Raw genomic sequence first — 27,322 nt, 5'->3', positions numbered from 1 at the left:
TTTTGTTTTTGAATTTGGGGACTGTTTTCCTCGCTTTGAGAAAAGAGACAATGACTGAGCAAACACTGCCACCAGCGCTATTACTGGGAATTCGGAGACCTGAATTTTCGCCACACTCTCAGTGCAAACTCTGGCGATGCTCCACCCACAGTGAACTACGGTACTTGCCATTTTCCAAAATGCCTTATTCTTTACCATCTCTGCACTTTTGTTTGTGCTCTCTTCTCTACCCTGGAATGCCTTCCTCTGCTTCTTCACCTATCAAAACTGCCATTTACTCAATACCCAACTCAGATGCTCTTTCCTTCATGAATTTCCTAACTTTAGCCAGAAATTATCTTTTTTAAGTTTTATAATGTGTTGTTACATATCTTTTATCTATCTTTGTATACAAATAGCTTGTAAAGTCCTTCTTTGCATGCATTAGCTCTTTCCAGATAGCAAGCCCCATGAAAGCAAGGGCTTTGTCTTGGGAATCTTTGCCCAGACATATTACCACATATGAAGCATTAGTAGAAAGAAGGAATTTAGAGAACAGGCGATCTCAGGATAAGCACTCAAGAAATGTTTGCTTAGTTGCTGTGTGATAACCTAATTACTCCTGATTAGGGAAAAAGTCACTAGTTTTGGGCCATGTCTCTTCCTTTATTTCATGCTTTATTATTTTTTAATTCTAACTTTAAAAAGATTTAGGGAGCCCTCAAGTATAAAGAGAAACTGCTCTGCTGCATAGGGTATTACAGAGGGTTGCAAGGGCCAGGGTCTTATTCCCTGCGTACCTTATTCTCTCGCACTCAAGATGGAATCTTATGAAAATGTAATTAAGGATAGCTTTTACAAGTACAAGACCATAAGACAATTTGTGAAAGGCATTGGAAAAGGAAGAACAACAGTATCTCCTTTGCTTTGCTTTGGTGTTGGTATATAAAATTAAATCCAGTTCTCATACCACCTTTGGAGCCACTTCTTTCTCCACCAACCACTGCCCAGCAACCTGAATATAATCAAATTACTCCCCCAAAGTATGAGACTTGGGGCAGTTCCTATTTGCTGCTTCCCTAAGACAGTTTGTCCTCAAGACTGGAAAGACTGGAAACAGTCTTTACCAGAGAACTCTTTCTGTTCTTATCATCACTGATCATTAATCATAAGGCTTTTTCCCCCCATTTATTATCTGTCAGCTTCTAAACTATGCTTGTCAAGAATTAGTATCCGTCAAGCAGCTCATGTGCTGGCAGCAGCCCCACCCCAGTGTTAGAGTCCTTTGTTTGTAATTCCAAGCATTTGTTATCTTATATGTTTTGTCCCTCTCCCCTCCAGTCCTGTGCCTCCTGGTTGCCAAGTGTTCACCTGGACCGTCTGACCACCTTTGTGCTATTCCATCAGCCTACAGATCTGGTACCTGGATTTTTGCCCATGGTGATTCTACCACCTTACTACTGAAGAAGACATCATTCCAGTGGACCACTGTGACCCAGGAGGCATCCAGCGAATCATCATGATGTGGCCTTCACCTCCACTCCTGTACTGTTCTACCGAGATTCAACACAGCCTTTTGTAGTGAAGTCAAACTCCTCAAGCCAAATAGCTGAAGCTATTTTATCACAACAAAGGCTGTTTGTTCCATGAGTGTGCATTTCGTTTCTTCAGTTAAAGCCTTCAGAGACACGTAATAAATTTGGACCAGGGGATTTTTAGTTATCAGCACTGTCTGAAGAATGGCAACATCTTTTTGAGAACCACATTGGACCATGCCCCACTATCTTAAATGATTGAAATTCAGGAAGTATCTAATCTGGACCCCATTCTTTTTCCATGTCAAATCTGTAGTAACCTACTGAATGAGCAAGCAGATATTCTGACCCATTGGGATTAAAACAAAGGCACAGTGAACTCTCAGCATCTTCTTTGGGATTACTCAGGAACCAGAACTTTTCACACAAATGTAAGAAATTCTACCAAGGAATCCCTTTACCTAACAGCATCTCACAAAGCTCCAATCAGATTCCAGAAAAGGCCTCTTGATACATCCAGGTAGAACCTATATGGTAATCCCTTATGTTTATATAGCACTTTACAGTTTCAAAGCACTTTTACATGCATTAATGTCAATTATCAAATAACACAAATTATAATCCCTTTTTGCAAATGAGGAAATGGAAATTTAAAAGGTTATCCGAGGTGACACAGCTACAAAGTGGTAGAGGCCAGGCCTTCTGACTCCTAGTCCAGTTCTCTCCTTGGAATTAACTTAGCCTCTATTTTACCCAGTGTTAAAATAACTGGAGAGTGGGAACCCCAGAAAAGTTTCCAACTTCCTGATCTGGTGCCCTCGATCAGTCAGGATGTCATACATGTAATCTTGTGATAGCTGTACCTAGACCAGAATTCCATTACAGCATCTCTGACATTTAGGAGTAGACTGTCCAGTCAACAAAACAAATGTTCATTTGACAGCAAGATTACCCATTACGAAACACAAAGCTGCTTTTAGATCTTTCATGTATCTTCATGGTCTTCCCAAAGATGGCCTAGTTGATTGGAGATCCCTGTTCATATCATGTCTTTTTTTTTTTTTTTCTTTTAATTCTTACTAATATTCCTGGACACCAAGATCTACCTGTGGTCCTCTATCCCCAAACTAATATTTACATAGAATGAGCCATCAATTTTTTTAGAACAGTACTGTTCATATATATGTGTGTGTGTGTGTATATATTTGATATACACATGTAATATATATCATAGAGCTTCTGTAGTCCAGTAAGGTGGTAAAATACTGTAAATGTGTCCCCTTCCCTGATTCATAATGCAGTGTAGTGTATTAAAGGATCTCAGAAGGCTTGTGGTAAAGAGCCTCATTTAGCTGTTTGGTCCAGTGTGTCCTAAGTTTAATCAAGCACAGAAAGTTATTTTTGCAGCATTCCTTTTAATGGAATGGGAAAACTGCTCTAAAGCAGTATAGCCAGTGCTTCCTGGTTGCCAACAGATTACCCTGGAGACCCAGGAATAAACAGCATCTTTGAAACCCCCCCTTTGTTTACCTTGTCAATAACTACTTGAATTAGTATGTCTTCCTCATCTGAGAGCCCCACATCTTGACAGTTACCTTTGTTTTCTGTCAAAGAAACCTCTAGAAGATTTGTGGGGATACATGGGATGGGGATGGGGGGAGTTAATTCTGCCACAAAATTAGATGAATTCCATGACATTTAGCAATATACTTTTCTGTCCGTAGAATTGTGCTGTAAATCTAGTTTAAGGGAATTGCATCTCAGGTGGGTGAGGAGACTGGGAAGGGAAGGGAGGAGGAGAATAGAGAAGAGGGGGAGGAGGGGTGAGAAGGAGATATTTTCTTAGGATTTGAGTTGTGGCCCACTGAGATCTTATTAATACTTGAAGAGAAGTCATCCAGCCAGGGAATTTTTGAAATAATATTAACAAAGAAATGAATGCATTTTGCAGCTGTATGCTGACTGCAAAAACCCCAGCACTATTGTCACTTAAAACCAATAGCCTTGTTCTCTGATAGTCACTTACAAGCCCAATTTCAGGCAATCTGAATTTGTAGCAGACTTGAATGTTAACTTCATCATTTTGTAATGTGGCCCACATTAGGGAAAGAATAAATAGGAAAACACCTTGGCTTACCACAGGCTTTGCTCACACAGTTTCTGGTTTCTGTGACCTATTTTTTGTATTTCAGCATTTTGTGAACAACTTATTCTTAGATCATTGGTTTTCCAAAGTCTTTGTGGCCATGAAGCCCTTTGAATGAAAACTTTATGGAAGCCCAGAGTAAAAGTGAAGCTGCTCTGGAGGAAGCAGAAGTGGGGGGCCTGAAACCTGCCACAAGCATCTTACTTTACCACCATGGTGACACCTAAGGAGACTTCTTTACAACAACTAGAACTCTTCAGAACACAGTTTGAAAACCACTGCCCTAGACAACAGTATGTTCGACCTGAATGGCATTCTGTTCTGTACCTCTACCCAACACCATCCATGTTCAGTTGATGCCGAATGTTCTTAGGAATACTTACTGTGGGCAAACTCAGAAAAGTACAAGAAGATGGGCATATCTTTGCCCCCCAGAGTAGTCATATGGGCCGAAAGTGGTATCAAATGGACCTAGAGTAATAGCCCTCTACCTACAGATGGACTTCCAGTGATTCCTGGATTTGATATAGCCAGAGAGCAATTCATACATACTCTACACTGACAAACCCCCTTACCCAGCTTCTTTCACAAACACCAGATGCTCTAGTGGTACTTGAAATACATGACCTTGAAGTCTTGATCCTCCTTGGATACATGAATCGCCAGGTATTGAAGCTGATGCTGAAGTTGATGTCTCATTGAGGCCATATTAGAGCAACTGTACATTGGACCACCCATTCTCAGCCATGGTACTCTACTTTGTGTGCAAGGGATAACTATAAACTGAAAGCAGAATTCAAAGACTGGCAACATTATCTAAAAGGGTACCTGGTTATTATTCATATTCTCAGACTATGTCACTATCACTCAACCAGTGGCAGTTACACTACTTCTTGGTTTTTATTCAGTTTAACTGCTGTTTCCAGGATAAATGAGCTAATAACCTTTGAAAAATCGCTAAAACAATTCCTCAGTCACTGGCACATCTGCCTAGTCTCCAAAATTATGAATACTCAGTTCTAACTGCATGTAATACCTGATCCACAAGAGACAGTCTCTGAACATCCTTTCTCGTCTGTGTGATTTAAAATGTGACCATTTCGAAAATTTTCTTCCAGCCAAGAGAGATTTTAAGATGGGTGTTTTGATGTCTGGTACCATCAGCTGTTGATGTTAATGATGTTTGGAGGTAGGCCTTTTGACCAGGCCATGATAGCTTACTTGGTGGGCATCTCAAATTGCATATCATCTACCTTTTTGCTGGAAGTGTAGACTGACTGGAAATCTACAAAGCCTGCAGCTAAAGATTTTATCAGTAGACTCAAGAGCTTCCTGCTGTTGCTTCCTAATGTCACAAGACCACAGTCCCTTGTCCTTGTGGATGTTTTCATGGAATTTCATCTGTCTCAGTACTATTGTTTTACACTGAATCAGAGTGGCTGACTTCATTCCTTGTCTTGAAATACTCTCAGGCATTAAGACAACTTACCTGTTCAGGAGGGATTTGATTCATGAACTCCTCCCAGACCAGATCATGTAGAACAAGTAGACTTTGATTTGTGCCATGAGAAAAGTCTCATTTCTTCAGAGTCAACTTAAGGGCCCGCTGTCCTCAGCTACTTTAACGAATGCACTGGTTAAATGTTGGAAATGTTTCTTTATATCTTTTGTCTCTTATCCTCTAGACTAATTGTGATTATATGAGTCAGTCTACAAATCATCAAACAAGGCCTAAGTCTGGTTACTTTATACTGCTCACCCTCAACAAATAAAATCTGATGACTGGCCTGCTTGTATGTACAACTGTTATTTGTAAAGAAGAAATTATCTACAAGCTTAGTTTTTCTATTGCCTTCAAAATGTCAGCTCGATTTTCTTTTTCTCCTGTACTTGACCGAAAAAGACATTGATCTACACTGGCAGTCATTCCCTTTAATCCTGTCAAAATGAGGGACTAAAGGTAAAGATGATCATCTGTTCAAGAGTCTGATGTACACTGTGTGTAAGAATTGATGGTGGAAAAAGCATAAAACTCAAACCTAGTATCTTACTATCTCCATGCCTCAGATCTCATCTTTCAGCAGTACCATTCAACCAATCTGAGGCCTTGACTTGTTGATAAGATGATTCTCAGAGATGGGCTGAGTTACAGAAGATGGAGACTTGATTACCAAAGAAAGTAGGGCCAACCTTGATGAACCTGGCTCTCCCAACCCTATCACTCCCAGATGTAGCATAGACTCCTAAACAGAACCTCAAGTCTGGATTAAGGAGATAGCCTTCTCCTGAGCTGAAAGTTCTTGGGCAGATGAGCAGGAAAATGAAAGTTGCTGTACCTGACTGGCCCTTTAAGATCAGAAAATTTTATCCAGAATAAACGCTGTGGATTAACCCTGGAGTACTCAGGGTTAAAACTAATGTACAGAGTTTCGATATTAAACTGCCTGTTCTTCTAGATCATAGCCTGGCTATTGATATGGCTGGCCCTGCTGAAAGTACCTTACTTACTTGCCTATTTACCTGACACAGCCCTTGCCTGCTTTTTTGACATATTGCTGCAATCAGACTGGCTGTCCTTGAGAAGACTATAGCTGATCTTGGTCTATCTTATACCCAGTTCCACCAAGGGGTTTTGAACAGAAGCAGCCTGCACCTCACCCACCAGGACTTAATGTTCACAACAGGAAGGACCGTGCTGTATACTCCTTGACCAGCAGCTTTTTTTTTTTTTAACTGCAGAGTAAGCCTCTATGCCTATATATATTAGGTCATTTTCAGCACTTGGGACCCTTTCTACCAGATCTGAAGGAGCAGAGCAGATTGAAGTCACTGTCCATTCCTCTGTTCTACAGTAATACAGAGATGAATCTGATTTGCCAGTACTCAACAGAAATGTACCAGTTCAACCTGGCAAAAGACTCAAAGGAACATAAGAAAACTTTTCCACTGAGCTTAAAATTTACCACTGACTTGATGAGCGTCACAGAACTATTTGCCAGTGGGAGGCTGGTTGTCCTGCTTCATGTCAGCAAGACAGTTGGGCTCTCAAACTCACGACCACTGAGTTTACTTACATTGAAACTCTGTTGTATCATCCAGAGTATGCTATTGGACATGATTATTCCATTCAAATGGATTACAAGCCTCCTGAGTAGAAGACAAACTTACTCCTCATGATTTTTTCCAGAATACATTTATTGTCAAGGAAGGAACAGTGCCAGCTGTTACCATTCAACTTTATGAGCAGAGATTAAACTTTTTCAATATCTGGTCTTACCACTGACATCAGTTGTTTTTGATTGACCAGCATCAATTCCATCCCTTTGCAACAACTCCCTGATGTTTCTTGGAACCTCGTCTCCTTCTTTTCAGTCCATGTGGTTCAATCTGACCTAATCTTAGGTTTCATGGGTGGACATTTAATTCAGACCTAATCAATCAGCACAGTCCATCTCCTTGACCATAGTGATTCGTTCAGGAATGGTCATGTGATTCAAGCTGGTCCAGTGATACCCAACCCTAAGAGTTTAGTGAACTGTGGAGGAGAAGCTCAGAAGCTCTACTGAGGTTGCTTAGCTCTGTAGGATGAAAAGCTCAGACCAACAGGGCCCACCATATCGAATGAGCCAGTCAAAGAATGAAGCCAGTACAGAGGAAAGCAGAGCCAAATGTTGGAGAGACTTGAGTCCTGATGACAATGTTTGTGCCCCTGGATCCAACCGTGCCTGAAGCTAGTATATCCCCTGGACTTTTCAGTTATGTGAACCAATAAATACCCTTCTTTGCTTAAGTTACTTTGAGTTGGGTTTCTATTACTTGAAATTGAGTCCTAATATTACTATCTACCAATAGCAAAACTTGACAGATCTAAATACTAAACTAGAGGTCAAGGCCACACTGAAATTATTTTCCAATCCAGAATATAAAATGGAACAGGAACTGACAATGTTTAGGTTATTACAGAAGCATAAAAATTAATTACATGGTAGAAAAATATACCAAAAAAACCCTAAATATTTATCAGCAAAGAATTGGTTACATAATACATGGTTCAGCCATATAAGAAAATCTACATGTCTGTTAAAATGAATAAAATACATTTATTGTGTATGGGCATGGAAAAATGGCCATGATTATTAAATGAAACAAACCATTGCTAGAAAAATGTGTACAATGAACTCATTTAAAAATTTATGTGTTTATGTTCATAATGCATAGAAAAATCTATTAATGGGTTTCTTTGAACAGTGTAGATTACATGAGACTTTCAACTTTATACATTTCTGTATTTGAATATTTTACACTACTCACATTAAACTTTATTTTAAACTTTAAACTTTTTTTTAAAATAAAGAGTTTTTAAAATTAAATTTAGTGCTTACTGTTTGACCTTGGCAAGTTACTCAACACTGAGCCTGTTTTGTTAAATAATTTTAAAGACCTGCCTTTATATTTGTGAATATTTAGATAAATATATTCATCCATTACTCAAACTGATAGACTGTTGCATCTTTCAGAGCTCAGTAATTTTTCCTTACTTTTTAATGTCTGAGCATATTTAGCTTATGAACTTTATAGTTTCAGTGTTCATGAAAGATTATTCCAGTTCTCAACCAACATTAATCTCTTTAAGACCTCTACTGCAGGTTCACACTAGGCAGAGAGAAGGAAAAAGTCTCATTTTCTTCGAAATCTTTGAGTATTCTGATCTCGCTGCAGTCAAGGTCAATAATGGCCTTTTATTGTTAAGTCCATTACATAAACATCGTATCTGAACTTTCAGCAGCACAAACAACTGCCACCAGCATCTTGGCATACTCTTCAAGTGTCATTTTCTTCCTACCTTCCTGGCTGTTGCTCCATTGTAGGTTTAGTTCTTCTCGTCATTTAAATATTGGCGTAGCAGACATCCATTCATTTTTGTCTCCCCTCCCAAAATCATTTCCCCATTTTTTAGTGATCTTCACTTTTCCTTTGGAATGCTACTCCTTCCCATTCTGTGGGAATACCGTAAATGACAGTATTCTTGCATCATGCTCCCTGGCTGACTGAGGTTGGATTGTGTGATCCAAGCTTGTACAGTCTAAATTCCCCTCCCATCAGGACTTTGAGTCTTGAGAGAGGTGACACAAAATTATAGGAGCTGAGTCCTTCTGATGGTAGTGTCCCAAGGAAACCATATAAGAGTTCATCCGATGACATCCCCAAAGGTGCCCTGGTTTCTGTTGTCAAGGCCTAGCTATCCAGATTTTCCTTTGTTTCTCAGACCACCATATATCTTCGTTGTGTTCCCTTTTTATTTGTCAGCCAAAGTGGATTTCTCTTGCTTGCAACCAAATGACTGGTTTCTGTTGCTTTAACAGTTAAATAGTAGGCTTCAAACCCTCAGGAACATGGGGGATCTGGAATTGATTACTGCACTGAGACTGAAAGGCAGCAGGAACACTTCCTCTGTGTGTGCTGCAGTGGGGGTAGGAGGACAATGAGCAATTTGCAGTGGCAAAACAGCTAGTGAAGATGCTCCCCCTTGTCATTTGGAATCATGTACCTATTGAGGCAACATTTGGATAACCAGTTAGCTGTTGACAATAGGACAATTTGAAGTGGATAAGGAAGGCCAAAACCATTGAGTTAGGAGTGTATAATTGTAAATTATTGCAATAGAACTTGGAGATTGATTCCACAAGTTGCAGAATTATGATGCTGATTGAATTTGCTGCGTTGGTAAGATCTTTTGTGAAAATTAAGGCAATCAGAAAAGAGACTGACTTATGGAGTACTGGTATCTGGGAAGATTCAAAAGACTTGGAAAATTTCAACCCCCAAATACCTTAGGAATAAAAGTTTGGGTGTTCCCATTAGTCAGAAACCTTTGGCTAAAGAAAACAGAGAGTGTATAGTGAAGGAGGAAGAGATAAGCACAGTCAGCTCTCCATAACCACAGGTTCTGCACCTGGATTCAACCAACGTGGATCAAAATCCACAGCTGAATCTGGGGATGTGGAACCCACAGATACAGGGGGCCAACTGTAGTATGCCATTTTATATAAGGGACTTCAGCATCCGCAGATTTTGGTATCCACTGGGGTCCTAGAGCCAGTCCCCCATGCATACCAAGGGACAACTACCAGCTCCAGCCCCATGACTTGTGGAAATAAGATCTATATAGCCTCTACCCATATTTCCTAGCTTACCTTTTTATCCCTCTCCTCTCTCTCCATTTCAGTACTTTGCCTCTCATATTTCCTGGCTGAAGTTTGAGCATGATCCAAGTTAGCCCAGTCAGACTTCCCCTCCATTGGAACTGAGCTATTCTGCTGGCAGTGTCCCCAGACTAATATATATGGGTGTGTTGGTAAATCCAACAGTAAATCCATAAGTTGTAGATTGTCAAGACAGGGTTAAGATCTAGAGAAGAATGACTATCACCCAGAAATCTAGACTTGACACTGGGTGTGATAACTGGAAATTATTTTAGGTTATCTCGCCTGGGGAGAAGAAGAATTCATTTTCTACAGTATGTTGAATGGAGTCATTTATAAAATTGTTCCTAAAGAATGCATGTACTGGGCAGCCAAGGGATAGAACAGCAGACAGCTGTATTTGCCTACTCTGTAGTTTTCCCCCTTTTTTGAGAATAGCACCCCACCTTTCCTTCGGGAAGCTAGCCCTCTCCCATGCTACCAGAAGGTAATACGTAAGAGGCGTGTAAGTTCCTGTTACTGAGATTTCCTCAGTTGCCCAGGTTCCTGATTTTCTTGAATGTTAAGATTCTCTAATTTTTGTGAGCTTCCTCATATCCTTCCAGTAAACTACTTATGGCTGCACAAGGTATCCCCTGTACAACCATATGCAGAGGCCCAGTAGCCAGAGTTGATTTTTTTTTGCTTACAGTCAGAGTACCCCAACTGAATCAGTGTCCCTCCTATGTCTTAGGCCTTCTTGCCCTATAGACGCTCTAAAAAATCTCATCCAGTTCCATGGCTTTGTGGTTTCCAACTGTATGTTGATAACTTCCAGATTCCTATCTTAAGCCCAGGCATATATCCTGAGCTCCAGATCTGAATGACCACTTGTCATCTGGATATTCCCCCACTTAATTAACACACAGATAACACTAACCCCACCATTTTCCCCTCAAAATCTGCTCTTCTTCCACTGTTTCCTTTTCTTGATAAATGGCACTATCCTCCACCCTGTTTCTCAAACCAGAACATGGGCGTTATTCTTGACACTTCCCTCTCTTCTTTCTCACCCCAGACATCTCTATTAATCATTAAATTCTCTTAGTGTGTCATGTAAATATACCCCAAAACCATCTCCATTTCCGTCACCCTTGTCCAAGGGAACAGTATCTGTTGCTAGGACTTGTGTGATGCCCTTCTAGTGGTGTTTCTGCCTCCGCTGTTGTCATACTTCAGTCCATTCTTTGCAGAGCTGATTGTGTCACTCCTCTGTCTAAAATCTTTTAATCGTTCCCCTCATTATTTCAGAATAAAACCTAAACTTTTATTATAAAACTTTATCCTTGTTTACAAGGCTCTTCATTATCTTACTCCTCAACTTTGTTATCTTTCACCATGTCAAACAGTAATAGCCAATTTTGTATGTTGGAGTTTCCTGTAATATTTCATGTGAAAAATGAAGGGGAAGAGTCCATTAAGAGAAAAAAATCAAAACTCATTAATATTCAGAACTACCCAGTTACTTACTGCTATAAATACTATATTTTCTTCCAAATTTCTCTTTTCATGAAGTTTCTAAATTAAATCTGACGTGTAACTACTACATAAATAGAGCTCCAGTAAGGTGCATAGAGAACAATCAAATCCCTACCTCACATCATACACACACACACACACACACACACACACACAAAATACCAGAAGGACTACAAATTTAAATGCTAAAATGAAATACTGGAAGAATTTTTAGGAGACTTTTTATAATCTTATGATGGAAGATCATAAGCAAAACGGGAAACCTATAAACTCTAAAGGAAATTACAGACATATTTGACTACATAAACAGAAATTTTGGGAAAACAAATCTTGTATCTATAAAAGACACATGATAGACTGGGGAAATATTTCCAACGTAAGTGACAGATTGAGATTAATATGGATAATATACAAAGAGTTCCCACAAACTGATCACTACAAAACAATCACACCAGTAGAGAACACCCAATAGGTAAGAAATCTAAAAGGTCAACAGTAATAGTCACTAACCATTTATTTAGTACTTGCTATGTGCTGGATAGAGTTTCAGGTACTTTACAAGTACTATGTCTTTTAATCCTCACAACTTACTTACCTTATGAAATAGATAATATCCTGTTTTTCAGCTAAGGAAACGGGCTCAGAGGAATGAAGTAACTTGCCCAAGTCATACAATAGGTCGTCACACATCTTGAGCCAGGACACAAACTCAGGTGGAATGACTCCAGAGTCTTTAAACCGTTATGGTTTTCTGCTTTTCAATAAGCATATGAAAGAAGATCACGTGTACATGTGGTCAGTAAGATGTAAATCAAAGCAACAAGATACCATTGGTCAACTATCAATCAGACAGCAATGACATATCAATCAGAAGAGTAATGACCTTTAGTACTGGCAAGAATTAGGGTAAATGAAAACTTTCATACATTGTGGGTGGGAATGTGGATTGTTCCAATCTTTTATAGAAGGTAATCTGGCCATATCGATTACAAATTTTAAATGTACCTTTTAACCCAACAGTCCTGCTTCAAAGACCCCATCTCAAAGAACTAAGAGCACTGAGATATAAGGACATCAGTACAAGAGGTTTACTGCAACATGGCCTGTGGTCACAGAAAAATGGAAATGACTTGAAAGCCCATCACAGGGAATGGTTGAAGGCTTCCCTGGTGGCGCAGTGGTTGAGAATCTGCCTGCCGGTGCCGGGAACACGGGTTCAAGCCCTGGTCTGGGAAAGATCCCACATGCCGCGGAGCAACTGGGCCCGTGACCCACAACCACTGAGCCTGCGCGTCTGGGGCCTGTGCTCCGCAACAAGAGAGGCCACGATAGTGAGAGGCCTGCGCACCGCGATGAAGAGTGGCCCCCGCTTGCCACAACTAGAGGAAGCCCTCGCACAGAAACAAAGACCCAACACAGCCAAAAATAAATAAATAAATAAAAAGAGGGCAACAAAGATTAACAGTTGCTTACGTCTTAGATATTTAGGGTTGCCTTTGGAAGATGCTTGGGTTCCAGGTGACTGGTCTTCAACCATTGGTTAGGCCAGTCTGTAGCCTAGAAGGGGCTGTCTGTTAGGGTACCCTTCTGACAAAGACCTGTGCTCTCCTTGTATCTGTTCGTCCCAGAATAAACACATTTCCCAGCCTCCCTTGCAGATAGGTATAACCTGCTGACTAAATTTTTGCCAATGGGGCATGAGCAACTTATGGGATTGTCCTTGAAAGAGTGTGTGCCCATCTCCTCCTCCTTCCATTCTGCTGGCTAGAATGTGGGCTCAATGGCTGGAACTTGAACACATCACTTGGACTGTGAAGGAGAAGGAGCTATGTGTGAATGGTGATGGAGCTACAAGTGAGAAGGAGCCTGGGTGCGTGATAAACATGGAGCCACCATACCAAGCCTGACCTGTTTACCGCTTGGCTTGCTTTACAGGATAAATAAACTTCTGTCCTCTTTATATAATTGGTATTTAAGGCTTTCTCTTCCTTGCAATTGAACCTGTTTGCCCACAAATAGTTTGATGGAAGTATTTCTTGGAAACATGTAATTCCATTTGTTCTAATTTTATACTACTGAAGCAACCTGCCCCTAGCTGGACTTACTGACAAGAGGGCAGTGCCCTAAGTGGGTGTCCAGTTGGGTCATGAACCAGGCATATATTTCCCATCATAAATTAATAAGTTAGCCACTTGCTTTATTAGCTAAGTGCCCCTTCTTTATGTTCCCAGAACCCCCCACTGCTGCTTTTGTCTCCCCAGTATCCATCCCCACTTTTTTTGATAACTGCATATCAATTGCCCTCTGGGTTTTCAGCCCTCTTCCACTTCCTGTCCATACGCTAACTACCCGTGGCTCCAGGGTGAGCACATAACCCAGATTGACCTACCAGAGCCCTGTAGCCCCTTGGCCGGGGTATTTGGAAAGGAATGAGTATATGATCCAAGCCAAACCAATCTTATACAAACAGCTAATTTTGAGAGGTTGGTGGGCGAAGGGTGTTTAAACAACAGAGAAAGGCATTTCCTTCTGTTTTTAATCCTCTGAATTTAGATCTGTAAGGTTGCAAGGCTGGCACTGTTGGCAACCATCTTGTCACCACAGGATTGCCCATCTGAGAATGGAACCTACACAGGGAACTAAGAAAGAGAATCTCAAAGACATTTTTGTCTGCTGGATCCAGCCGTGCCTGAAGCAAAACTAACCCTGAACATTTTTTGCAAGCCAATAAATCCACTTTCTGCCTATTCAGTTTGAGTTGTCATCTCTTCACGAAGTGGACAGAGTCCTGACTAAACCATTCCAATTCAACTTATTACCACCACCTGCCACATAGTAAGTGTTTAGGAAATATGAGATCATTTTGTAAGACGCAGGCTAGAACCTGTTAACTCCAGTAGACTGAGCTACAGAAGTTTCTGCATTGGCAAAGCTGAGGACTCTGGCAAGTTACTTAACCTCTCTGAGCCTGCTTCTTTATTCATAAAAAGAGGAGTAGCAACAGTCCCTAACTCAAAGATTGTGAGGATTAGGAGAGATGATGCACACACAGTGCTGAGCACAGTGCCTGGTACCTAGTAAGTTCTCAGTAAATGTTAATGTTATTAAGGCAACAATTCCCTGGAAGCCTCTCGGCTCAGCCAGACAGCCATTCTCCTGCCATCCTTTTAACCTCAACTTGTCAGTGTCCATGAAACACACACATGCTATTATTCAGTCTCTTTTATAAGGAAAATCAATTCCTTATTTGTCCCATCACCCTTGGGAGTGCTGGTGGCAGCAAAACATGTCACATTCCATTCCTCTCGTGGGCTGAGGTCCTTGGATGCCACCTGTGCCAGTTGGCCTGTTAGCAAATGCGGTAGGAAGCCTGAATTAAAGAGGTCCAATTCCCGTTAATAGAAATATGTCCTTCTTCATCTGTATCAGAGAAGACAGCCAGTCTGGAGCCTGAGCACGTTCCAGAGGGTTGATCAGATCAAGGCCTAGGACTCCCCACTGTTCCTTGTGTTAAAAAAAAAAAAAAAATATATATATATATATATATATAAATAGGTTTAATATACAGAGTTAAGAACCCTGGTCATTCACATAAACAAAAATAAAAGATATTTTTCTGCTCAAGTCTAATTCTGAATATCCCAGAAGACCTTATGGCTTTATCCCAGGTTGCCATCCTGAACTGCCTTCAAGTCTTAGGGAAAGTAACTGACATCAGACCTAGTTGTTAGGTCTGAGAAATGGGCCAAAGCCAACTGCATCAAGTGGCAAGCGCTGAGGGCCCTGGGGAGCCCTGGGCTCATCCTTGTCATTTGCTGAGGCAACAGCAGCGGAACAGAAACACACCAGTCATGTGTGCTTGACTCAATGCCTGGCCTCTTTGGACAGGAGCTCTGACTTCTCAAGTTTGGAAGATGCCTGGGAGACTGTTTTGAGTTGGGGAGAAGACAGCCCAGAGAAAGTATTCAAGTCCAGATGCTGTTTTAGGTGGTCTAGGTCTTCGGAGACATACACAGATCAGGGCTTCAAAGCCTTCAGAGTTGAGGTGGGGATAGGATGGGGGGGAGGGAAGGAGGAACATGATGACCAGTGAGCCCAGACTTTGCTCCAATCACAAAGATTTGCTGACATGCTCAAAAGACAGTGACAACAGTCCTCAAAATGGCGTTCAACTTGCGTCCCATCTTCAGAACACATCGTTTGTAGTGCACTATGAATTAACATTTTAAGATAAATTCTCTGCTTCTCTCATGACCAGCACAATTATACTGCAGTATATTCTGTGTATTTTACAATTTACGCTGCAAATGTACAGCGTGATCGTTTGCGTTATACCACAAGTTTTGAAGAGTACATGACAAAGCAAGCATGAAATCAGAGTAGTCCAGGGCCACACACACACACACACCACCGCTGAGCTGAGACAGCCCAGGGAGCCAGCCCCAGAGCGGGGGTCTAGCTGGGGTCTCCAAGGAAGGTGGGAGAGGATCAGACCTCCTCAAGGATCCTACAGAGGAACTGCGTAGTTACACAGTTTCTTCCCATCACTTCCTGGCCCAAAACAAGCCCTTCAGCCACTTTGGGTTGTTTCATTATCTCTAACGATGGGAAAACTTGCAATAATCAAAAGTGACTGTGGAAAAGTTTCAGGAAACCTCAAGTCTATAATAACAGGCCTCCTTGGCTTTAGCCGAAAAGCAAATCGATACCAAGTTGTTCTTAGCACTTTGCCAAATAGAATGCACTTTCCTTGTGCCTGGGGCACCCAAAAAGGGAACAAGGGCTCAGGCTGTGTTTATGGCTCTTTGCCTGGATACCTCTCCCAGTTCCCTCTTTTTAGGCAAAGAGCCCTGCTCTAATAGCATTCTGTCCCCCAGAGCCTGGCCTCGACTGTGTGGACCTGTTTTATGATAACTAGATACCCTTGGCTTCACTTTCTGTACTTGTCCTTGGGCCTAACAGCCTAAGAAGGAGAAGCAGAACTTGCTCGTTCCCCTCCTTCCTTGCTTCTCCCCCAGTATCTTGCTTCTCTTATTCCATGCTCTGTCTTCCACTTAGAAAATTCGAGTCAAGCCTCCCTGTGCCTCACACATGGGCCTTACAGAAAACCACATGCTATTACACAGCTGCAGGTGCCAGGTCTGTACAAAGGGGATCCTCAACACTCTCCCCAGCTCTGGCTCCTTCCCCTTTTTCTAATCCTCAAGTGTCCACCTTCTCCTACCCCTGCCTTCTGAAATTTCATATAGAGGAAGGCACTCAAGATAATATCAAGACTCGTACAAGATAAAGAGCTATAAGAACTTTAGAAATTTCACATGCAGATGGCTCCTAAGAACTTAAGTCAAGATGTAGTATGATGGGGCCAGCTACATAATTGCGGGGCCCAGTGCAAAATGAAAATACAGGGGCCTTGTTCAAAAAGTATGAAGAATTTCAAAATGGTGACACCAGAGCATTAAACCAAATGCGAGGCCCTCCTGAGCATGGGGCTCTTCAAAGTATGGGGCCCTTGTGACGGCACAGGCCATATACCCAGGAATCTGGCCCTGGTAGTATATTTCACTCAAATATCCTTTGATTCACAGACTAAAACATGTCCCTGCCACCTAGTCTGCCAGCATTTGATATCATTATTACAATACAGGGAAATAACTAACATTTACTAGGTCTAGGAATGGAGCTAAGCCCTCTGCCTTTATTATATCAGTTAATACTCAGAGTACTCCAGTCACCACAGAGGAGGAAAACGAGGGTCCCTCCGTTTGTAGAGAGCAAAGCCTCATCCTCCAAGCCACAAATCTCTCAGCCTAGAAAACAATAGGACCCATGATGGTGGATAAATAAGAACAAAGGCATTATAGGCATTCAAACTAGGAGATTTTGACATAATAGAAAAATAACTTTTGGTTAGTAAACGCTTAGTATGTACCAGGCACGGGGCTCTGCAATTTACATGCATCCTCTCATTTGACATGTTTCTGGTGTGAATTTTATTTCATAGACCTAGTTCAAGAAGTTTCCCATACTTTATAGGTCACTTAATACTGTCTTGAGTCAACTTGCCCACACACAGCCCTACCCCCTAGCCAAGCACTCTTTGTGATGCCAGAAAACTGAGGCCCCTGCCTGGCAGTCAGCACACAGAGGCTGCTCTACCCGCTCGTGCACAGCATGGCCGAAGACTGCTTTTCTTTCTGGTGTCCAGTAACACTGGCCCTTATCTGCATCCCCCAGCTGACCTCAGATCTACACCTGGACCCTCACCTTCTCCAGGCCCCCATGGTATATTTCAGCATCCTCCAGAAGGAGCCATAAGGAGAAGCAAGACCCAGGTCACCTCCATGGTTGAACAGCCCCCAAACCCTGTCCCCCTACTGATTTCAAACTTTTCCATGGCCTAGGGGAATGGGGAGAGGGACATGAGGCAATTCCAGGCTCCTTTGCTGGGGCTGGACTGGAAAGAGGAGCTGCTAATACCAGAGGGTGTTTTTGTTTGTTGGTTTGGTTTTTGGTTTTTGGGTTTTATTTTTGTTTTTAATTTATTTTTTTAAAATTAAATTAAATTTATTTATTTTTTATACAGCAGGTTCTTATTAGTTATCTATTTTATACATATTAGTGTATGTATGTCAATCCCAACCTCCCAATTCATCCCACCTTTGTTTTTGTTTTTGCTGTGCTGTGTGGCTTACAGGATCTTAGTTCCCCAACCAGGGATCGAACCCAGGCCCACAGCAGTGAAAGTGCCGGGTCCTAACCACTGGACCACAAGGGAATTCCCCAGAGGGTGTTTTTTATTTTCTTTTAATAACTTGTCATGTTTCAGCAGATGAAGAAACGTTAGCTGGAAGGAGAAGTGCCTGATCTAAGGTCCTATAGCTAGGAAGTGGCAGGGCTGGAATTTGAAGCTGTTGGACTCTATTCCTCAAACACGGATGACCTGCTCCAACACTGGAATCACCTTGGGAGGACTATTGGAACTTCTCAGGCCCCACACTGGCCTACAGACTGATGATCTCTGGAGAAAATCCGTATTTAAAAAAAATATCCCACATGTTACCTAGAAGCTTCTGGAATTTCTGTGTGGAATTTCTGTTTGGAATTCCAGCCACCCTCACAATGTTAAGTGTGGCAGACAGACTCTAAGGTGCCCCCACCATGATCAGTGCCCCCCGCATTCACACTTGTCCAAGTCAGCTCAGGCTGCCATAACAGAATGCCACAGACTGGATGGCTCAAACAACAAAAATGTATTCTCTCAAAATTTGGAAGGCTAGGACTTCCCTGGTGGTGCAGTGGTTGAGAATCTGCCTGCCAATGCAGGGGACAAAGGTTCAATCCCTGGTCCAGGAAGATCCCACGTGCCACAGAGCAACTAAGCCCATGCGCCACAACTACTGAGCCTCCTCTCTAGAGCCCGTGAGCCACAACTACTGAGCCCATGCGCCACAACCACTGAAGCCCGTGCACCCTAGAGCCCGCACACCGCAACTACTGAGCCCACGTGCCACAACTACTGAAGCCCGCGCACTCTAGGGCCCGCATGCCGCAACTATTGAGCCCACGTGCTGCAGCTACTGAAGCCTGCACGCCTAGAGCCTATGCTTCGCAATAAGAGAAGCCACCGCAGTGAGAAACCCACGCACTGCAACGAAGAGTAGCCCCCGCTCGCTGCAACTACAGAAAGCCTGTGCACAGCAATGAAGACCCAACGCAGCCAAAAAAAACCCAAAAAGTTCTGGAGGCTGCAAGCCCCAGATCAGGGTGACCAGCCAATTTGGTTTCTAGGGAGGCTCTCTTCCTGGCTTACAGGCGGCTACCTTCTCCCTCTGTCCTTCTGTGGCCTTTTCTCAGTGTGTGTGTGAGGCGAGAGAAGTCTCTGGTGCCTCTTCTTACAAGGATACTGATCCTATCAGATCAGGACCCCCACCTTTATAACCTCGTTTAACTTTAATTACTACCTTAGAGGCCCCATCTCCAAATACAACCACACCGGAGGTTAGGTCTTCAACATGAATTCTGGGGGGATGCAAATATTCAGTCCATAACAACACCTTTGTGTAATCCCTTCCCCTCAAGTCAGACATCCCCCTGAGGTGGGACTTGCAATTTGCTGCTAACCAATGGCATGTGGCAAAGGTGATAGGATGTCATTCTGTAACTACATTACATGGTATAAGACATCATCTTACTAGCAAACTTGCTCTAGAGGCCCTTCTTGCTGGTCTGTTGAAGGAAGTGGCCATATTGGGAAAGCCCGTGGGGAAAGAAACTACAGTTAGCCTCTAGGAGCTGAGGGCAGCTTCCAACCAAAGGAAGAGCAAGAAGCTGGGGCCCTCAGTCCTATAGCCACAAGGAACAAAAGTCTGCCAACATCCTGAGTGACCTTGGAAACAGGCTTTCCCCATTCGTGCCTCCAGATGAGAATGTGGCCTGGCTAACACCTTGATTGTTGCCTTGTGGGCCCCAGAGAAGAGGAGTCATTTAAGGCACTCCTGGCCTCCCAACCCACAGAAACCGTGAGATCATAAACGTGTGCTGCTATAAACCACTAACCCAGTGGTCACTTGTTACACAGCAATGGAAAACAAATACATTAGACAATCTGACAATCTCCACTAACAAGGCTGCATGGATGGTTCCTCTTTTTATTCTATCTAGAAGCAAGTTGTGGACTTACCAAGCAGGACAAAGGGCATGTATCAAACTGCCTGGTTTTTCAACAATTTTTTAAAGATTTCTTGATTATGAAAAGTAATAGGGCTTCCCTGGTGGTGCAGTGGTTAAGAATCTGCCTGCCAGTGCAGGGGACATGGGTTCAAGCCCTGGTCCTGGAAGGTCCCACATGCCGCAGATCAACTAAGCCTGTGCACCACAACTACTGAGCCTGCGCTCTAGAGCCTGCGAGCCACAACTACTGAGCCCGCGTGCCACAACTACTGAAGTCTGCGCGCCTAGAGCCCATGCTCCGCAACAAGAGAAGCCACCACAATGAGAAGCCTGCACACCGCAACAAAGGGTAACCCCCGCTCCCTGCAACTAGAGAAAGTCCGCGTGCAGCAACGAAGACCCAACACAGCCAAAAATAAATAAATAACTTTAAAAAAAAAAAAAGGAAAGTAATAGATGTTCATTGTAGAAATTTTGGAGGCACACCAAAAAGAAAATAAAAATTACCGGAATAATTTCCTCCCACCCCCTCAGATAACCACAGATAACACATTGGCAAACAGCCTTCCCCAACATGGTTTTATGCAGAGAAACTGAATAAAGTTACAAACAGAGAAAGCTCTGTACGCTCTGTACAGACTGTTCTGTAACTTGCCCTTTCCACAGTGTCAGACCATATTTTCTAAAGAATTTGAAGAATCAGAGGGATGAATTTGTTCCTGGCATTTTGGGATGTTGCCAGATACCAATTTTAATGACCTCAGGTTTTTCCCAGGCTGGGCTTTGGCAAAGGACACTCATAAAGGAAACTGAGGCCAGGCAAGGAATGACACCCCCGAGGCCAGATAGCCTGTTGTCACCCAGAAATTTCTGCCCCTCCAAACTCCTCATAACACTGTAGTTGAGCTGCGGTATCCCCAAAGCAGTTACCTTTGGGATTATTGTCAGAGTTCAGTTCATGTAAGCCACAGCCTCACCCCTAATGAGAGGGGCTTAGAATAGGGGGAACCCAGTACCCCTCTGCCTGAAACCTGGCCAGCCCACCACCCATGGAGCCTGATTCTCCCCGGGCCCCCATAGCAGCTGAAACTCGATTCCTGGAGCACCATTCTAGAACTTTTAGGGTTTGACCTTCTTTTAAATGTGAGTGGGAAGGTAGTAAGTGAGGAGATGGGAAAAGGAAGCAGGAATCATTCATTCATTCACTCATTCAGTAAACTTTATCAAGCCTCTGGAAGTCCAGGCCCCGTTGTAGGGTACTGGAGCTATGGAGATAAGTACAACAGGGTCTCAACCCTAAACAATACTTCTGTATTTGAATGTGATACAATGAACAGGTGTTACTTTTGCAATGAAAAAAATAATGTTCAGTGAAGATTTTTTTTAAAGAATGCCTGAGTTATTTTAACATTTATAAACCGTGTGATTGTTCCATTGGTCAACAACAAATGTGGAGAAAAGGGAACCCTTCTACACTGTTGGTTGGAATGTAAACTGGTACAGCCACTATGGAAAACAGTATGGAGGTTCCTTAAAAAACTAAAAATAGGGGCTTCCCTGGTGGCACAGTGGTTGAGAATCTGCCTGCCAATGCAGGGGACACAGGTTCGAGCCCTGGTCTGGGAAGATCCCACATGCCGCGGAGCGACTAGGCCCGTGAGCCAAAATTGCTGAGCCTGCGCGTCTGGAGCCTCTGCTCCACAACAAGAGAGGCCGCCAGAGTGAGAGGCCCGCGCACCGCGATGAAGAGTGGCCCCTGCTTGCTGCAACTGGAGAAAGCCCTCACACAGAAACGAAGACCCAACACAACCATAAATAAATAAAAATTTTTTAAAAAACAGCTAAAAATAGAGCTACCATATGATCCAGCAATCTCACTCCTGGGCTTATATCCCGAGAAAACCATAATTCGAAAAGATACATACACCCCAATGTTCACTGCAGCACTATTTACAATAGCCAAGACATGGAAGCAACCTAAATGTCCATCCACAGAGGAATGGATAAAGAAGATGTGGTACATATATACAATGGAATATTACTCAGCCATAAAAAAGAACGAAATAATGCCATTTGCAGCAACATGGATGGACCTAGAGATTATAAGTCAGACAGAGAAAGACAAATATCATATGATATCACTTATATGTGGAATCTAAAAAAAAACCAATGCAAATGAACTTATTTCCAAAACAGAAACAGACTCACAGACATAGAAAACAAACTTATGGTTACCAAAAGGGAAAGCGTGGGTGGGAGGGATAAATTAGGAGTATAGCATTAACAGATACAAACTACTATACATTAAATAGGTAAGCAACAAGGATTTGCTGTATAGCACAGGGGACTATTTTCAATATTTTGTAATAACCTATAGTGGAAAATAATCTGAAAAAAAAAAAAAATATATATATATATAAAAGAATCACTTTGCTCTAAACTTAAAACTAACACAATATTGTAAATCATCTATATTTCAATTAAAAAAACAAGATGGAAGCCACAGCGCCTTTTATGACCTAGTCTTCAAAGTCATACACTATTACTTCTGCTTTATTCTATTCATTAGAAGCAGGTCACTGAGTCCAGCCCACACTCAGGGGAAGGGGAATTAAACTCTATCTCTTGAAGAGAGGAGGATCAAAGAATTTGTGGACACATTTTTTTTCAAAAGCACCATCACAGCAACATATTCCAGTTCACATTGGGCATCAGACCCCCTTTCCAGTGCTCTGCTCTCTTGGAACCAGTACAAGCTCCCCATCTTGTCTCATAATGAGAAGTGTAGCTGACTTCCTTTTTCTCCTGGTCTCTCCCACACACTCTTATCCCTTTTTTCTACCCATGAGAGCTTATCAGTATATTTTTCCCACCCCTCACAGTCCCCTTCCTTAAATGAATTCTAGTGTCAGTTGTTAAATAATGAAATTTCTGGGTTTTACATGAAGCTTTTATTTATTTATTTATTTATTTATTTATTTATTTATTTATTTATTTATGGTTGTGTTGGGTCTTCGTTGCTGCACACGGGCTTTCTCTAGTTGTGGCAAGTGGGGTTGCTGTGGTATGAGGGCTTCTCATTGCAGTGACTTCTCTTGTTTCAGAACACAGGCTCTAGGTGTGTGGGCTTCAGTAGTTGTGGCACGCGGCCTCAGTAGTTGTGGTTCCCGGGCTCTAGAGCATAGGCTCAGTAGTTGTGGCTCACGGGCTTATTTGCCCTGTGGCATGTGGGATCTTCCAGGACCAGGGCTCGAACCCGTGTCCCCTGCATTGGCAGGCGGATTCTTAACCACTGCGCCACTAGGGAAGTCCCTACATGAAGCTTTGTATGGAGAAAATTATTTCAAATGAAAAGTCCATATCCAGCCATATGAAGAAAAGCAGGGACTCTGAAACTTTCTCTTGTGCACCCTCTCTGCAAAAAATTACTTGAGGATGTACTCCAACAAACTGATAAGGGAGTCCAGGAAAAAGACCTGGGAAACAAGAAACAGTGGAGGGCTTCCCTGGTGGCGCAGTGGTTAAGAATCCGCCTGCCAATGCAGGGGACATGGGTTCGAGCCCTGGTCCTGGAAGATCCCACATGCCGCAGAGCAACTAAGCCATGCGCCACAACTACTGATCCTGCACTCTGGAGCCCACAGGCCACAACTACTGAGGCCCACGCACCCAGAGCCTGTGCTCCACAACAAGAGAAGCCATCGCAATGAGAAGCCCACGCACTGCAACGAAGAGTAGCCCCCGCTTGCCAGAACTAGAGAAAGCTCACGTGCAGCAATGAAGACCCAAGTCAAGGAAGGGAGGAAGGGAGGAAGAGAGGGAGGGAGGAAGGAAGGGAGGAAGAGAGGGAGGGAGGAAGGGAGGAAGAGAGGGAGGGAGGAAGAGAGGGAGGGAGGGAGGGAGGAAGAGAGGGAGGGAGGGAGGGAGGAAGAGAGGGAGGGAGGGAGGAAGGAAGGGAGGAAGGAAGGGAGGAAGGGAAGAAAAAAGAGTGGAAATAAAAGAGAAGTTTTGAAAGAATCCCAATCTGACAGCTATGAAGACAACCTAAAATACAATGTGTCAAAACTAGAATTGGAAGTTACAGGTCTCTGGGACAAAAACTTCAAGAATAAAAATAGATGTCATTGTGCAAATTGAACATGTGAAAATCTAGACATTCTTAAAGATGAAGTGAAGACAAGAGACTCTTTGACTACCAAAAGGGAAGAGTGCAGTTAGAAACTTGGCGGGGGCGGGGGGTGGGGGGTGGGGGGTGCGGTATAAGCCTTGCTAGAAATTCACAATCAAGCTAAAATGAACATGATTTGGGACAACTGATAGTGAGTTATCAGTAACCAGTAGGAAACAAAGACGACCAAATAACAGTCATAAACAAAGTTGAATTTATTGCCTTCCTGGCAAGAGAGTCATGTCACTCAAACGCAAGTTCCACAGGTCTCTCTGAGCAAAAATTAAAGTAAATAGATGAGGTGGGGGGGGGGGCGGGGCAAGAGAGGAAGTGCACTAAATAAGGCAAGATTCTGAGTATGGTCTCTAGATGACTCACAGAGCAGACTGTAAAGTCATTTTTGCAAGTGCTCACCTCTAAGTTCTATATCACTGACACTAGGAACCCAGTTTGGAAAAAAAAAATTGAGGGAAGAGTAAGATTAATATTCTGAATTCATGATTAATTTTGTTGGGCTTAGAATAGATAGCAGGTGTAACTGTTTTCCTAAGATGTCTTTTTTTCTTTTCCAACAAGCAATTTGTCACTTTTATTGAATATTTTCTTGGCAATCAGGCTTTCTCAATTACTGTCTTCTAGAGGGTTCAGGTTTTAAATTTTGTTCCTTTCAATAAAATTTTTAAATTGTATTGTGTGTTTATTATCTATTTAGCCATCATAGTTGTTTTCTGATTTTTATTCCACAAGTGACAAAGTTTTATTACATGAAAATTTAAAGTTGTACATACCAAGATAAAGTTTAACCCAACACACAATGTTCCCATTCTCTTACTATTTCACAATCTCTTTTTAAATATAGAGGAATTGGGGGCAGGGAGTGAAGGAAGACTTTGGTTTACTTCAATTCTTTTTATTCTATTAAATTCTAGTAAAATAAATTAAAATATTTTGAGAAACTGAGACTCAGTATCTCATGGTGATGAATTAAGGATGATTTTTAAATTTTCACCTTTATGCATATGCTTTTCTGTAAATTTCTTTAAAAATTTAACCACGCATATGCATTTTTAAAATAAATCTATTGGGGGCTTCTCTGGTGGCGCAGTGGTTGAGAGTCTGCCTGCCAATGCAGGGGACACGGGTTCGAGCCCTGGTCTGGGAGGATCCCACATGCCGCAGAGCAACTAGGCCCGTGAGCCACAATTACTGAGCCTGCGTATCTGCAGCCTGTGCTCCGCAACAAGAGAGGCCGCGACAGTGGGAGGCCCGCACACCGCGATGAAGAGTGGCCCCCGCTTGCCGCAATTAGAGAAAGCCCTCGCACAGAAACGAAGACCCAACACAGCCATAAATAAATAAATAAAATAAAAATAAAATAAATTTATTTATCTTTGGCTGCATTGGGTCTTTCTTGCTGCGTGCGGGCTTTCTCTAGTTGCGACGAGTCGGGGCTACTGTTCATTGCAGTGCACAGGCTTCTCCTTGCAGTGGCTTCTCTTGTTGTGGAGCACGGGCTCTAGGCACACGGACTTCAGGAGTTGTGGCACATAGGCTTAGTAGTTGTGGCTCACGGGCTCAGTAGTTGTGGCTTATGGGCTCTAGAGCGCAGGCTCAGTAGTTGTGGCGCACGGGATTAGTTGCTCCGTGGCATGCGGGATCTTCCCGGACCAGGGCTCAAACCCGTGTCCCCTGCATTGACAGGCGGATTCTTAACCACTGTGCCACCAGGGAAGCCCCTGCATTATTTTTAAACCATAAAAAGTTATTTTAGAAAAGAAAGCCAAATATATATGTAAAAGGATATTTATGACAACATTGTTCATTATAAGAAACAATGACAAACAACTAAAATGTCTGTCAACAAGGGAATGGAGTAAATGATAATACCCCCATAAACAATGATGTAGCTATTGAAAAGATTAAAGTAGAGTTATGTGAAGGGACTTGGACAAATATTAAGGAAAGCAAGTGGCAGAAAAATATGTTCTCGGGGACTTCCCTGGTGGTCCAATGGTAAAGAATCCACCTTACAATGCAGGGGACGCGGGTTCAGTTCATGGTCAGGGAACTAAGATGCCACGTGCCACAACTACGGAGCTCGCCTGCCTCAACTAGAGCCCATGTGCGCTGGAGCCTGTGCACCACAACTAGAGAGAGAAAACCCACATGCTGCAACTAGAGAGAAGCCCGCGCGTGGCAACAAAAGATCCCGCATGCCTCAGTGAAAGTCCTGCATGCCACAACTAAGACCCAACGCAGCCAAAAATAAATTAAATAAATAACAAATCTTTAAAAAAGGAAAAGAAAAATATGGTCTCATTTTTGTGTGGGCGGGTGGGGGTGAGGGTGGGGGGAAAGTGTTTAAATTACCCAAATATAATTCGAAGGGCTTGGAGATAAAAAGAGAGAGAAAGAGTGACATAGAGACAGAGATACATGTGTATGTGTGTATACGAATGTGTATCTATTTCAACTTGACCCCTAAATGCAAACTGATTCTCAACTGAAAAACAGGGATCTGTTACCTGATGTGAGAAAACTAGGTGGACTTACTAAAGAAAGTATACTGACGATAATAAAATTTTACATTATGAGCTGACTTTAGAAACCATCACCTCACACCCCTTAAGACATTACTTCACTATTTTTGGACCAGAGATTCTAAGAGGATGGAAGCTGTCACCAGCAAAGGCCATTAAAAATTCCCAGGGAAATAAAAACAGGTTCCGGGTAATAAAATAAAGTCTAACCTTTTATTTTTTTTTTCCTTTGTGCTTAGTCTAGTTTCACTCGCTCCTAGAGGGCCGCGTGCAGAGGACCCACATCCGGTGCTTCCGGACAGAGCTCCCGCCGGGTGCGAAATGGCTGCGTCAACACCTCAGCTCAGCAGAAGCGCTGCAAACACCATGCAATTCAAGATGGCGGCAGCGGGCCACGGGCAGAGATGCTGAACCCGGCCCTGCGGTCTGGAGCCCTGAGCAGCACAGCTGTGCGCGACCCATAAGAACTCCGCCCTTCCCCCACCCCACCCCGCGCGCGCGCACACACACGCACACACGCACACACACACACACAGGAACCCTATAAAGCAGCCCCACCC

At 42.7% G+C, this 27,322-nt stretch overlaps 1 long non-coding RNA gene across 3 annotated transcripts; it reads left to right on the top strand.

Annotated features, from left to right (window-relative positions):
• The first annotated feature begins 30 nt into the window (after positions 1-30).
• LOC132347306 (uncharacterized) lies at positions 31-27,322 on the top strand. 3 transcript variants are annotated; one of them, XR_009497166.1, is made up of 3 exons: positions 31-160; positions 1,321-2,034; positions 27,002-27,322. It is a non-coding gene; the product is annotated as an uncharacterized LOC132347306 (long non-coding RNA). The 3 variants fall into 3 exon arrangements; XR_009497165.1 differs by lacking the exon at positions 27,002-27,322 and adding an exon at positions 3,707-7,454; XR_009497164.1 differs by lacking the exon at positions 27,002-27,322 and having other exon boundaries at positions 1,321-7,454.

Source organism: Balaenoptera ricei, chromosome 14, assembly GCF_028023285.1.
Source record: "Balaenoptera ricei isolate mBalRic1 chromosome 14, mBalRic1.hap2, whole genome shotgun sequence".
Taxonomy (NCBI): domain Eukaryota; kingdom Metazoa; phylum Chordata; class Mammalia; order Artiodactyla; family Balaenopteridae; genus Balaenoptera; species Balaenoptera ricei.
This window is presented reverse-complemented; position numbering and strand designations above follow the sequence as displayed.